Source organism: Notolabrus celidotus, chromosome 17 (genome assembly GCF_009762535.1).
Source record: "Notolabrus celidotus isolate fNotCel1 chromosome 17, fNotCel1.pri, whole genome shotgun sequence".
NCBI lineage: Eukaryota > Metazoa > Chordata > Actinopteri > Labriformes > Labridae > Notolabrus > Notolabrus celidotus.
The window spans coordinates 7,438,759-7,453,322 of NC_048288.1; the positions used below are offsets into that span (position 1 = coordinate 7,438,759).

Sequence of the window (14,564 nt, forward strand, 5' to 3'; positions counted from 1 at the left end):
ATGTATAAACGGTCTGTTTGACTGAATGGCGCTGAGGCAGAGGGAGCGTCTCAGAGAAATTACTCATTCAACAGCCGTCTCAAAGTCTGCCATTTTTAATTAAGGAAGTCTCCCATATTGGCCGGAGATAACTGTTATGCTGTGTCGGCCATAACCTAAATTGTAATTGTAATCAGTTTGAGGGAAATGGGGCATCCAAGCGAGAAAACATACATTTAACATGCAGCACACACGCAACTATTGAGGACTTTGGTTGAAACATGCAAATGAAAAGTCACAGAAAGCATCTGTCGTAGCATATAGCTGCACCCCGTGTATTTGGCTGGGTCCTGATGAGTGAATTGGGCATTCACCTTCCACTTAGTGTCATTCTAATGACACTGCCAGCACTGCTCCTTTTTGTCAGTCTAACAGGGGAGAAGGCTAAAGCGGATAAACACTTAGGCTAATGCCTCCTGTCCACTGGGACTCAAATTAACCTTATTAGTGATGCATTGAGCAGTTTGTTGCTCCAAAAAAACCCCACCATTTATTTGTCATTCAAGGTGCCTTGTAGTTCATTAAGCTCGAGCCAGTTACAAGAAAGGGTGGCTCCAACCATGGGCAAATTTGGAGCAGTTTTTTATGCTGCATTAGCTGTCTGGGTCTCTGGTGATAGACTGCCTTTATCCTGTCGCTGCACCTGGAGCCGGTGGGAAAATAATTCCATCAGATGATAGGCCATAAACTACATGTGGCTGTATATTTGTCGAGGTGCCTTTGTTAGTTTTTGCAATACAGCATGCCATTTTAAACTCTGTGCTCTCTTTACATCACTTTCTCCATGAACAGAGCTGAACCAACTCATATTCTGCAAACTGAGGAAAGTGTGAGAAATCAGATGCATGCATGGACGCTGTATTTGAGAGCATCATTGTCTGAGAACTTGTCATGTAACCTCCAGCTGTGCAAGACAATTCTCTGTAAACTTACTTCAAATTGTAAAACAATTCAACTTCTACAATTTCCCAAAGCCCCATGGTCATCTAGTTGTTTATTTTGCCCATTCAATTGTGCACTATATCTGTATTATTTCACATTGCATAGATTGCATTGTGTTTTTCATGATCCATACTTTGTAGAACATCAGTCACGTCATCCTCAGGTGGTAAATTCAAAATGCAAAGTTGCGACACAGTAGTGCATTTATTATTAGCTCAGCAGCAAATCTGAAATACTTTGATGATTAGAGCAGATTTTTTTTAATTATAAACATGACATACTTAACAATAGTGAATGCAAAACCCAAAGTAAACTCTTAGGCATCCATTAAGTACAATCCCAAGCAACTGCCCCGTCTTCTCATTGGAGGAAACAAGCTGCAAATGCATTAAGATATGTAAAAGTTCAGAACAATTACAGCATCAGACGTGCTGCAAAAAAAATCAAAATGCCAAAACATGTGCATTGACAAATAAACATTTTTATGGATTATTATTCTCAAAGTAAATTATTCGAGAGGTGAAAGGACAGAAATAATTATTGGGAACACATTTCTCAGAAGTCCTCTTGTTGGTCTAAATCACATCAAAGACGGACTTTCAATTCGTTTCAGTTTTCATACAAAATCCTAACTCTAGTAGATTGTGAGCTGTGTAATGTTTGCAATAAGTCTCAGATACTATGGAATGAAAACAGCACTGATACTAAGGGGCTCTGACTACAAAGGTACAGACCCCTGGATGCTGACATACTTATTAAAGACCTGCTGACACGTTTGAGAAGAACTCGATAATTGACTGTGGAGACCATTGCATGGGAAAAGTTGTGAGACTGAAACCCAGCACCTCATTGATTTTTCCTTCTGTAATAGACTCTTTTCATTTTAGCTGCAAAATGTATGATGACTTGAAAATCACTGTTAATAATGTTTGTGTATGTGTGCTGGATCTTGTGACAGAGGCCCATTTCCGGTTTATATCTGGTCTGAACGTAAGCCACGACGAAGTTACTCCATCATCCCGTACATTACTTACACACTGAACACATCACGTTATAGTGTTATTGGAGTTTAGGAGACATGGCGTGTAAACACACAGTGGGAGCTCCACCGACACACCGCTGTTCCACCGTGTACACATTATCTTCGTGACTGCCTCTAACAGCAGCTCAGAGGCGGCACAGCTTTGCCCCACCAACAGGCCTCCACGTATTAGACATTGCAGACGAGGCGTGACAGGGACGTTAATATCCTGACTACCCAAATAGACGTTGAAAAAACTTCCACTTGGATGAAGTTTTCGACATCTTATATCAGCAGCAATGTTGTCTTTGGGTGTTTTTTCAACGGAAAATGCTCACGAGACAGCCTGGAGAAAGATGTGTGGCTAACTTTAGCCACCAAATTAATACCCACCAAAACAATTTAAGTAAATGCTAATAAAAAACATATTTCACCAATCTTAATCGCAGCTCTGTGGCGTAAACCGTAATAAACGTAATAAACAACACTATAGTTTTGGCTAGTTTAGAGCTGGTAACTAGCAGTACAGGCAGCTAACTATAACATGCAGAGGAGACAATATGTCTTCTGAACCAAATGTGTGTTTATTGTCACACACACGTGAGAACTTTTACACCATCCTACTCTTCTCCCTCTCCGGTTTGTTTTGTCTACTACATTACCCATTAGCCACCACACTTAAAGGAGCAGGCGCAACAGTAAGCACTACATTCCCTCAACGGGATGCAAGAGAAAAGTTTGTCAGAAGGCATAGTAAAGTACTAAAAATATTCAAGGTACATCATCCAGAGGATTCAGACCAGAGGACAGTATACTATAGCATTTATTGGCTTCTTCCAGCCTGCTTCTCTAAACCAGAGGTGTGCTGACGAAATGAACGACTCTCTCATTCTGTGTGATTACATAACTGACGCTAAAATGACGCCAAATGAACGCAAAGTTGGAACAAAACTCTGGACACCTGTGAAATCTATAAATCGCTCCGTGTTGCTGATTTCCCACGAGCTGAAATCATACTTTACAAGATAAACTTCAAATGTCTGATTCAAGCATATTTCTTTTGAGGAATTCAAAGAACTCAATGCTAATTTCACTTTGAACTGCTCCACATTCATCCCTCTCATGTCTCCTCAATGCTGCAACTCGTCTGTCAATCACTGTGGCTTTATCCATCCAGCAATTAATCTCAGCCCATGAGGGGCAGCTGCACTGGCTATGAACCTAAACGTCTGCTGAATCGCTACGCCTGCTCTGCAAATTTCTGCTCTACTTACAGTATTCAGAGGCATACATATGAGAAGGCTTTCTTTTTTTGCTCTTTTCAGCAGATCTTTTGTCCTCATGTTTCCTCTGCATGTCTCTCAATCTGCCATCCTGTCCATACAATCAGCCATGAAGGAAACAGTGACCTGCTGCCTCACAGGTGTCCTGGATTTTAGGCTAACATACCCTCTGCAAGCTGTTCTCTGTCTGAGGTCCCAAGCCCCCAGGTTAAACTGACTGTGTAATTCATCATTTGACCTCATTAACCACTCGGTGGGGGGTACCATAGACACTGTGGAGCCACACTCTGTGGGCCATAACACCCCCGGTGGGAGAGTTGATGGCAAACAGCGCCCAAACAGACCTTTTTGGATCGAGGTTGAGAGAGTGAAGCCAGAATCACAGCTGACACTGATTCAGGTCTACAGTGTGGTTAAAACCAGAAGTATATCAAAGTAAAAGACTAACTGATAAGTCGATTACAGTAATTTTTTTCTTCATGAGAAAAGCCAGTGTGACTAACTGTATTGTGTGATCGACCTGTGATAGATAAACATCCATAAACAGGTAAAATTCCCTTGGCCTGGCAAGTTATGACTTTCTAAGCATGCTGAAACTATGTGCATTGTGCCTAACATGAGTCAATGGGGCTTTGACACCAAACGCAAATAAAATCATTCGTGCAAATGAATTAGAATTTGAGTCAATGTAAAGACACAAGTAGATGCTATTTGTTTTCATGCGGAGGGAATGACACAAATTGTGCAGATCCTTCGGTGATGTATGATGTGACATACGAACCGGCACAAATTAATTCAACTGAAGAACTGTTGGAGAAATTGACTATGTCTCTGTGCGCCCATAGACTGTATAAAAAAAAAATGGACGTAGTATCAGTGACGTCACCCATCTGTCTCTGAAGCGCTGTTTTGAGGCCAATCGGCGGCGGCAGCCACATTGCTGCTGTCGAGCCAGTGTGACGTAAAGAGGCGGAGTTTGAGCCTCCTAGCCAACAGCTACAGTGTTCCCGCAGTCAGCTGTGCCTCTCATTGGAAGACTTGTAATCTCAATATCTTCGAAATTGCTGTGTTAGAAAAGAAATCACCTCCCTCACAGTGAGAGCACATCGAGAAATGAGCTATCCAGACTACACTCGTCTTTTGTACCAGGCTTTAAACATGTTTATTTCTGCTGTAAAGATCAGCTTTTCCCATTCATGTGTATGTGACTTCCGGTACTTCCGGAGCCATCCTCAAGCGGATCCTGGATGAACTGCAGATTTTAACAATTCCGCATTTGACTCATATTTTAGACCGGAGGTTGCCCCTTGGACACTACCTGCTTTTATGGGATCAGGAATTAAAAGGAGGGCACTGTGAGAAAAGTGAGAGAGGAGGTCGGGTTATCTGGTAAGTTAGGAAAATAGTGTCTTGATTTCATCTATCTGTTGTACTAGGAAGTTAGCACTGCCCCCTTTAGCATAACCGGCTTCCCCATTCACTGTAGTCTAGCTCAACCTTCTTTAATAACAACAGAATGGTTTGGCGTTTAAAGGGAACCCCCTATTCAAAATGTGTGTCTTGTGCACTCACGTACACGCGATTTTGACGCACTAATTGAGTGAGTTATTTACGCGAATTGATCTTCTTTTAAATAAGCCCCAAATGTTAGTATCCCCAGCTAACTAGCCATCTATCTACAGTTACATTGTTATACTGTATCTACAAAAACAAAGAGAATGTGTTAGCCAAATACACATTTTGGGACGCCAATTTTGCTAGCATAGCATCCTGGATGGGCGGAAACTGTTGGACTGATTCATTGGTTGGAAAGATTAAATGAGTACCATAGTTTTCAGAACAATAACATTTGTCCTGCTGAATCCTACATTCTGGCAACACTAGCCCCACTACACTCTATTACATACTCCAAGTTCATCCTCTATTATAGTCTTCAGTTGAACAAAGAGCAGCCTGCAGTCAGATGTAAACCAAATCCAAATATGTGCCCAAGTTGAAGAATCACCTATATGTGTCATCAGTGTTTCTTTTTCAAGCTTCTAAACCATTGAGCAGTTCTGTTTAAGCCCAGTGAGGTTACCTATCTCGAGCATCAACACTTGAAGTGTTTTTATTTTATTTTCATGTCTTTTAAAAAGATCATTAACCTGCTGCAGGAACTTTTTAAAATAACTACTTTCTTTCTCATCACAAACCTGTTTGCTCTTGTCTCAGTTTTCATTCTCATATCATTCTGAGTTTACAACAAACTCACGAAGGTCAACCATTAGCTCAATTTAGGTGTTAGTTCAGCTTCAATCTGCCAGGGTCAGAAGTCACCACTAAGAGGGGGGCTTTTGTTTGTAGTGAAATCCAGTTTTCCAGTGGTGAGTGTATCAACTTCATAACTGTAACCTGCATACGCTGTAAAAACAGGGAAAGTTTGACGGGTGCAGATATGCGCTGGCATTAGTGATGAGTAATGTCGCAAAAATAACCTCAAAAACATGTTGACACTTCATTTGAAAAAAGTGTGTTTGTGGTATAATTTAATTAACACTCCAGCACTCTCCTCTGTGGAGGCGTAAAAAGTATTATCTGTCCTCTCCGTGTTTTCAAGGAGCCCCACTGTACCCTGGCAGGGAGAGAGATCTTTCCACTGAAATGCCAGGTGGGCTCTGTGTAGTGGTGAGAGATGACCTTTCATTTTGGCCCCAGTGTCTGAAGACACAGCCAGGCTGCTCAAATCCTCTCACCCTAAAACAGCCCGCTCACTTCCCGGTGTCAGTTACCTCAGCATATTTGCACGGTTCACTTCACTCTGTTGAACTCAACTTTTTCTTCTCTTTTCAAATGTCAAAGAACGAGCAGCACGAAGTCAGGGTTATATAGAAGCTTTAAGTTGAGCAGAATGGAGAAGGCCATTAAAACTTTAACATACAAACCCCCGCTCTGTAATGGCCAAGTTTTAGTACATCATTAAACTTTAAAAGAAGAGACGTTTTATCTGTCTCACAGGCAGCACTGAGGTAGAGGCAGGGTGATGTAAAAAAGGCATAACCCACTTACTGATGAGTGAAGTCAGATCATTGATTTGAGACAAATTCCCTTTTGTGGGGCACAGGACGGCAGTCAAAGTCTTTGAAAAAGAAAATATGAGTCAGAAGTGTAACTCAAAAATTTAGACCAATCTCAAAGTTAAGATAGCTGTCCCCCGAACTCTGTCCCCCGATGCCCAACCCCCCTTCACTCACATACACACACAAACACACTTACCACTGCACCCCAGGACTGAACCACCACTGCACCACTAACTGCACTTTCCATTCTGTACATTCATTCATACCCCGCACATTGTGAAATGTACATATTGTAAAAAAGAATGTAAAAAAAAATGTAAATCTCTTCTAATCACTTTGCACTACTGTACTGTATAGTCTAATACTGTATACCATAGCCACAGTCATAGCCTGTTCATACCTGTAGCAATAGTCAGTCATGTAGATACATATTAAATTATATTTATTCATCATTTATAACTCTGTATATTCTGTATTATTTATATTATTTCATTTACTGTTAAAGCACTTCTGGTTACATGCAATCTATATTTCATTGCTTGTACCTGTGACATGTCCAATGAAAATAAATTGAATCTAATCTAATCTAAAAAAGGACAAAGGTAAGGAGAAAGGTTTAGTTTGCCATTTAGCTTCCAGCATTGAGAACGTCTGATAATGTAACATCTATAGTGTAACCACATTTGTGATTAAATACTGTGACCTAAAGCTTTGAAGTTAAAAGCTTTATCAGCATTATTACATTTATTCAAACAATGTATTAACGTTTACCAAGAATAATGTATGAGCAACAGATTTGCCTCAGGCTGCAAGGTTTCTAACTAGCTTACCACGCCATACCATAATGATATCATACATAAGCTTATAGACAAAATCAGTCATCAACACACAGTGCCTCAACACACTTTATTATATATTTAAATTACCAGTCAAAAGTTTGGACACACCTTCTCACTCAGTCTCAAAACTTGTTTTTGCTTCCGGTCCCCAGAGTGCGTCTTGAAATGAGTATAAAGAGTTTTAGATACGCTGCTCCTGCAGCCTGGAACCTGCTGCAGGAGAGCCTGGGTCTGAGTGAGCTTGTCTCTTTGAATGTTTTTAAAAGCAGACTGAAGGCATTTGAGGAAGATGCATCTGCTTGTAGACGCTTTGACTGATAACTTTTGTTCTGAAATCCATGATATGTTGTCATGTTTTAGAATTCTGTGTTGTTTCTCTGTAAATTTGTTGGCATGTGCTGCTGCCGATCTTGGCCTTGACACACTTGTAAAAGAGATTCTTAATCTCAATTTGGTTTTAAATAAATATAAATACAAATTTTAACTAAAGTCAATGTTTTTATTTTATTTTAGTTATTTTCAACATTGTAGATTAATACTGAAGACATCAAAACTATGAAATAATCTGGATTTGCCATAATCTGGATTACAACAGTAGTCTAATAGGGCTATCCATTGTGTACTAACCCTACCTCTGAACAACACAACTGATGGTCTCAAACACATTAAGAAGGCAAGTCATTCTACAAATGAACTCTTGACAAGGCTCATGTTCATTAGAAACCATTCCAGGAGACCACTTCATGAAGCAGACTAAGAGAATACCAAGAGTGTGCAAAGCTGTCATGAAGGAAAAAGGGGGCTACTTTACAGAATCTAAAATATAAAACATATTCTGCTTTGCTTAACACTTTTTTGTTTCCATATGTATTCTTTCATAGCTTTGATGTCTTTGGTATTAATCTACAGTGTTGAAAATTATTAAAATAAATAAAACCATTGAATGTGACAGTGTGTCCAAACTTTTGACTGGTGCTGTCTATATTCAAGCTATATTTTGAGGCTTTAGTGCCTTTATTTGGATGAGACACGAAAGGGGATGGAGCAGGAAACCAGGAGAGAGAGAGAGAGAGAGGGAGAGAGAGAGAGAGAGAGAGAGAGAGAGAGAGAGAGAGAGAGAGAGTGACCATAGACTGTATGATAAATCTTGGGAGCCATACTGGAATTGCTGAACTCAACCTAACTTCTTTCGAACTAGTGTGAGGTAAAGAGGCGGGCTTTGAGCCAACGGCTACAGTGTTCCCACCTGTCAATTAAGTCAGCTGTGCCGCTCATAATAGAAAACTCATAATCTTAATATCATCAAAATTGCAACTTTATGAAAAAAAGCACCCCGTTACAGTGTGTGCCAATCTAGAAATGAGCTATCCAGACTACACTTGTTTTGGGCAAGCCTCAAGTGGACACTAGAGGAACTGCAGTTTTTAACACTTCCGCATTGGCTTCAGTTCTTACAGATGGAGGTTGCTGCTTGGCAAAATGGGAAAATGGACGCAGGTTGGAATCAAACTGCTGCCTGATGAAGATTATAGCCTCTGTACATGGGGCACGACTTAACCACAAGGACATACAAGTGCATTTTTAAGTAATTCAACATTTACATCACACAGTTATGACATAATACTGGATTTAACAGAGTCGACTACACTTTACTTCTGAGAAAAGCAATAAACGTGCAGCTGAATCACCACTGGTGCTGTAAAAGGAAAAATAAAGTGTCCTGTCTGAGCATTATTCAGGGTGGCATCATGCCTCTCCCACACCTGTTTTCTTCTATGCTGAAGAACAAGATTAAATCATTTTTAGGAGACAAGGTTGCACACACTCTTCCAAAGCTTTAAGTATGTGACGTAAAAAAAAGGGGGGGCATTTACCATCACAGCGGACAGTTTTGCTTTTTTTTCGCACTGAAGTGAAGAAGAGCTAAAAAAAAAATGCTCGCAACAAAAATACTAACTGAAAAATAGTACCATATGGATTCATGAGTGAATCATAAGCCAGCCCAAATGTTGCAATATGGTGTTTAAATAATTAATCTTAGTCAGGCTCTTGCCATATTGCCCCAGTCTCTCACTATGTACACTTCATGACAAGCTAGTGTGATCTGTTTGCTGAAATCCCCGCTCCTAATGTGTTTTATTTTCAGTTTTTGTTCTGCTGCACATCTGTTTGTTCATTTTGAATTATTGCTGTGATTTCCTTCATCTCCAGAGACCCATTGAGAAGTGTTATACCATAAGGAGAGTCTATACTTTAAGGTCTTTGTCCCATGGTTGCTTTTAAGTGGTTTGTTTTATGCTGGACCTGACCTCTAAACTCGAGAACATTATATGAAAAGCCATTATGTCAGTGTGTGACAATACGCAGTAAAACAAAGGCTGCTTGGTGAGATATGTGTACTGGTTAACGTTGTATTATTTTATTTGTGTTATGGGTGGTATATAGTCCTTTCTATACTAACAGTGTAGTAGCACGTAATCTTTATAATGTGTATGAACCGGGTTCCTCATCAAGCTATTGCATTCTAGCTATTAGGCCTGCTGTTGTTATCTCATCACTGCAGCTCTTACACAAATGCCAGAGCAGAAGACAGCAGAAGAGAGAAGGAAAGATACTGTAGAGGAGGGAAATAAAGGCGAGGGTGTGGGGGAAGGGTGGAGAGAGGAGGAGGAGAGGAAAGGGATGGAGAGCAGAGCAGAGAGATGATTAATGATGACTGTGGAGAAGATGGCCAAGGTGGTTAGTGAAATTAACAGAGGCTTAGCCAGCAGCACACCAGAGGGAGAGAGAAGGCACTTCAGAGGCCCATATCAACAGAGGTCCTACATGTGTGTGTGTGGAGAAACATCCATTCAGACGGATTCAAACGCAGGCACACGTGCTGTAGCAATCTGAGAAAAACAGACTTAACATGATTGTGAAGTAAATAAACACAGTTTTTTTCTGTCCATATAGAGTTTAGAAATAGGAAAATAACAGGAAATAACAACAATCACTAGTACATTATATGAAGTCAAAGACAGATATTTCATTAGCTAGATAGATGGGAGCAGAGTTCTCATTTCTGGCCGACCAACTTCTTCATTGATGGTGGAAATAACTCTGATATACGGCAGCATGCTCGTGAACAGAGTTTACGGTCGGCTTTTTTTATGTTGGCCAGTTTGGGGCAGTGATATTCCATAATTCCATCCATATAGTTCAACTGTCAGACATAAGCTCTGAATAGCCATATCAGCTTAATAACCTACATTAACCAGCAATAAAACACAAAAAAATAAATAATTTTTTTGAAACGAATCAATTAATCAATTAATATGATTATCCACTGTGGGACAGGGAGAGATACCCCTGTTAATATAATCATTCACCAGTGCTTCCAGACATATAAACAGTTCACTGTTTGTTTTATTTGTAGTTAAAATGCAAATTTCCCACCGTATTATATCCTATGAGTGACATAGAAAAGTTGCTGTTGTCACTTTGTTGATTTCCATCAATAGTCATAGTCCTACTCTCCAACCTGTCCCTCAGTGTGGTGTAGATTCCTATAGATTTCATCCTGATCAACTTGTGGAAGACTAGATCTATGCTGTGCTCGCACGCTGTGGATTCACTTGCACCGTTTGAAAGTTCAAGCGATCTGGTTGATCTTTAATCATTATCCCGCCTTTATGGGAGTCTCCTTTTTACCGTCACTCTCAGACAGAAGTTGAAGTTAGGCTATGTCACTGCTCATTCTTTTAAAATCAACAGAGATGCATTTCAGCCGTTTCTTGATCATTTGGGTTACTCTGTTTTCTCTTTGACGTGTGGCGTTTCAGTGAGAGGACTAAATGTGGCGCTTCCCTTCACGGTGTGGAATGAATGTTGGTGTGTGAGAGTGTAGACCACAAATATAAGACTAGCCCACTTTTTCACATGGATTTAAGGGGGAAAATCCACCTTATATTCGAACCGGTATGGTTATTTGTATTTGGTATTTATTCCCACCAGACATTTTTGACAATGTGATCTCTATATGCCGGACAACTGCACGGGAAACCATCCAAAAGCAGATAAACACTAACGGCTAACGTAAACTCTGCTCATGAACATTCATTAACTAGATAGAGAGAAGCAGGGATCTCAGTTCAAGCCAGCCAAGTTCCATTTGTGGCAACAATGAGAACCATCTATGGATTATTCTATGTTCAGCTAAATAGACAGAGGCATGGTTCTTACTTTATGAGCAGGCATCCTCTTTTTTTTCCCCTCAGAAATGACAGCTGTCAGTGACATAAAATATAGCAGCTAGATAAGAGCACGGTTTCTACTTGTAATCGATTGCCATCCTGTTTGTTGGAGGATGACTGTAGCTAGCATATAACATTGAAGCTAATTAGAGAATATTTGTTAGCTGGACAGTTAGGAGCAGGGTTCCCACATCTAGCCATCATCTCTTCTTGATGGGGAAAGTGACAACTGGCACTGTCACTTTTAGAGGTCGCTATTATAGTCAATGAACCATAGCTTCATTCTTGGTGGATACTCTAAATTAATAAAATGTTCACTCTGGCTAAGAGAGTGAGGCTAACGCTTCAGATTGAGAGTTAAAAAGGAGAAGTTGATGTTTGAAGGCATAGCAAGTGAATTTGTACATTAGTGCAGAGCTGATTTGTGATGAGATACAGTGCAGTTTATTATAAGGAGTAATTTAAGATAATTTTCCTTTCTTTCTATCTGATACGACCCTGTCTGAATCTTGGTTCAGCAGCAAAGAGGTTGTGTTGGTTATCCTCATTCTAACCGTTCTTTAGGTTTCAGACTGTAAGTTTAACTTTTCTTTTTTACATGAGAAAGGGGATTTTAGGATTAAGACTTACCAAAGTGTGTCAGCTCCCTCAAATCAGGCCAGAGCTGCTAACAGTACACTGAACTCTTGTAGCATCCGGCTCCCATGCTGTAAGTAGAGAGCGAGGTGAAAGTCAAACACCCTGGTCTCTCTCTCAATGCTATAAAATCTCATTTAAAATCCAATTCAATTATGTAATGTAATTATTAACCAAGCATATCAATTATGTTTCTTCTATATTTTTGTTTAAAGAAGCCCTAAATTATCACATTTAGAGTACAAGCTTTTACAGACATGTCCACACAAAGAGCAGGACACAAACAGTGTAAAGGGTGAAGAGATGAGCAAGAACAAATCTTTGAGTGTTGAATTATTTTGATAGTTTGAAACCACATTTTAGTTTGAAACCAAAATGTTGATATGGTGTGTAGATTATTTCTGTTCTCATACAGCCAACTGATGTTTAGTATGCAATCTTAAATTTGCAATAGTAAGTGGTGTGGAGAGTACCTGATATGCTGAAATGCTTATGAGCTTAACTATTGTAGCAAAATGTAAGCTTGTTTGCAGTACACACTAACATCTGCAGCTTCTGTTAGAGCAGGCTACTTTTGACACAGTGTTCAGACGTTCACTTTTGTACAATATTGATCTTTTCCATGTGACTTCAAAAGGGACATGTTACTCACTAGATACTGGTGCTAAATGAACATATTCAACCATGATTATGTCTTGTTGTACAGTGTAAGTTAGTAATAGGCAAGGCAAGATTAATATATCCTTGTATCGTATACTGAAAGAAATGGAGAGAAGGCAGAAGTGGATCCCAGTCATACAATGGCGAAATTGGCAGCAGTCATTATTGCCGTATTAGTTTTTTGTTTTTTGTTTTGTTTACCAAACTGCATGAGAGGGCATCTGCTTTGGTTACAAGATTCGCCACAAATTTACGTTAAGTATTAACAGGGATTTTGAGGTCTTATGTCTATTGCGTCTAAAATGATTGTGTAAGTGAGCAGTGCACCACAGAATGACAGAACTGACGACAGATTGAAATGTGTGTTTTAACTCATGAGGGCAGAGGGCAGTGTGTGCTGTTCAGGGTCCGCTTGAGGCTGACTGCAGATACACTGGAAACCACATACACGCCCATTCAAAAAAGACAGCTTTACAGCAATAATAAAGATGTTTACAGCCTGGTTCAAAAAACGGTTTTACATATCTCTGGATTGTGAGTGCTCTCGAGGTGACACATCATTTGACAGAGTCACTGACATTCGTGTTAAGTGGGCTAACTCTATGATGTTACTTTCTATTTCTTTTATGGCTCCTAAATTAGCCTTGAACATAGCTATTGAGGAAAATGCTTTATAGCCTAATGTCAAAACTATTACTTAGACGTGACTCCAAGTGATCAACAGGGAGCTATCATCCTCTCGACACTTGAACATCTAGAGTAAGCAGAGCTTGACACTTATTTTTTTCCTGTGAATATTTGCAAGGACAAATGTAGAAACTGCACCAACCTTGTCGAGGTGTCAACACGCTAAAGCTTCGAATCAATTGAAATAATCAACAAATTGGAATGGACAAACAATCAATGGGAACAGAAATCCCTTTTAGCCTCCATCTACAAAATCAATAAGTTTAATTGTGCTGCGAGACACATAATTCCGATGTTTTAATCAATCTTTTCAGCCTTCAGCAAGAGCTCATCATGAAAGCAGCTGATACCTTCAGAATGGAGAGGGAGAGTGCTGTGGATGTAACCGTTAAGATTTCCTTTACTCGACAACAGAAGACATTAAATGCTGAGGGAGCCTGATGTTCGAACAAAACACTCATGATGTTAACAAACATCAGACAACAGATGGGTGTTTGAGCAGTTGAATGGAAAACATTGGTGTTAAATAATAAGAATGGCACCTTAGGTCCTTGATAAAGCAAAGAGGAAAAGAGATTTTCATTTTCTCTTGAGTCAGTGACACAACTTGAATAACTCATACATACTGCAAGACCAAGCGGCAACCTCCGGTCTCAAAATATGAAGCCCAATGAATAAGTGTCATAAACTGCAATTCATCGAGAATCTGCTTGAGGCTGGCTGCAGAAACACCAGAAACCACATACACACCAATTCAGAAAAGACAATATTTGCAGCAGAAATAAACATGTTTACAGCCTGGTTCAAAAAACGGCTTGGGTCTCTGAGCTAATTTCTTTATCAGCACACACTGTACGGGGGATGGGTTTTTTTGCGATGGTTCAGAAGATATTAAGATTACGAGTTGTCCCAAATAAGACATGACTGAATTGACTGACAGGTGGGAAGACATAGCTGTTTGCTAGGAGGCTCAAACCCCGCCTCTTTACCTCACACTAAGTTTGGTTGGGTTCAGCATGTATCCATAGTATCTAAAGAAATTAAAATCATACATATAAGGTTTTTACAGTAATCTCTTAATCAGCTTTCTTAACTCTTCTTTATACCCCTGCCATGTCTCTTTTTATATTTGAATAAACTATACCTCCTCAAAGATGATCATA

The 14,564-nt window shown here is 39.8% G+C and overlaps 1 protein-coding gene across 4 annotated transcripts in view; it reads right to left on the reverse strand.

The window, feature by feature from the left end:
- Positions 1-12,125, reverse strand: part of neto1l (neuropilin (NRP) and tolloid (TLL)-like 1, like) — a 117,260-nt gene extending 105,135 nt beyond the window's left edge. For all 4 annotated transcript variants that reach the window (XM_034705829.1, XM_034705828.1, XM_034705826.1 and 1 more), the window contains exon 1: positions 12,049-12,125. The gene's annotated coding sequence lies outside the window, so the exon portion shown is untranslated. The remainder of the gene's footprint in view (positions 1-12,048) is intronic.
- Between the last annotated feature and the right edge of the window lie 2,439 nt (positions 12,126-14,564).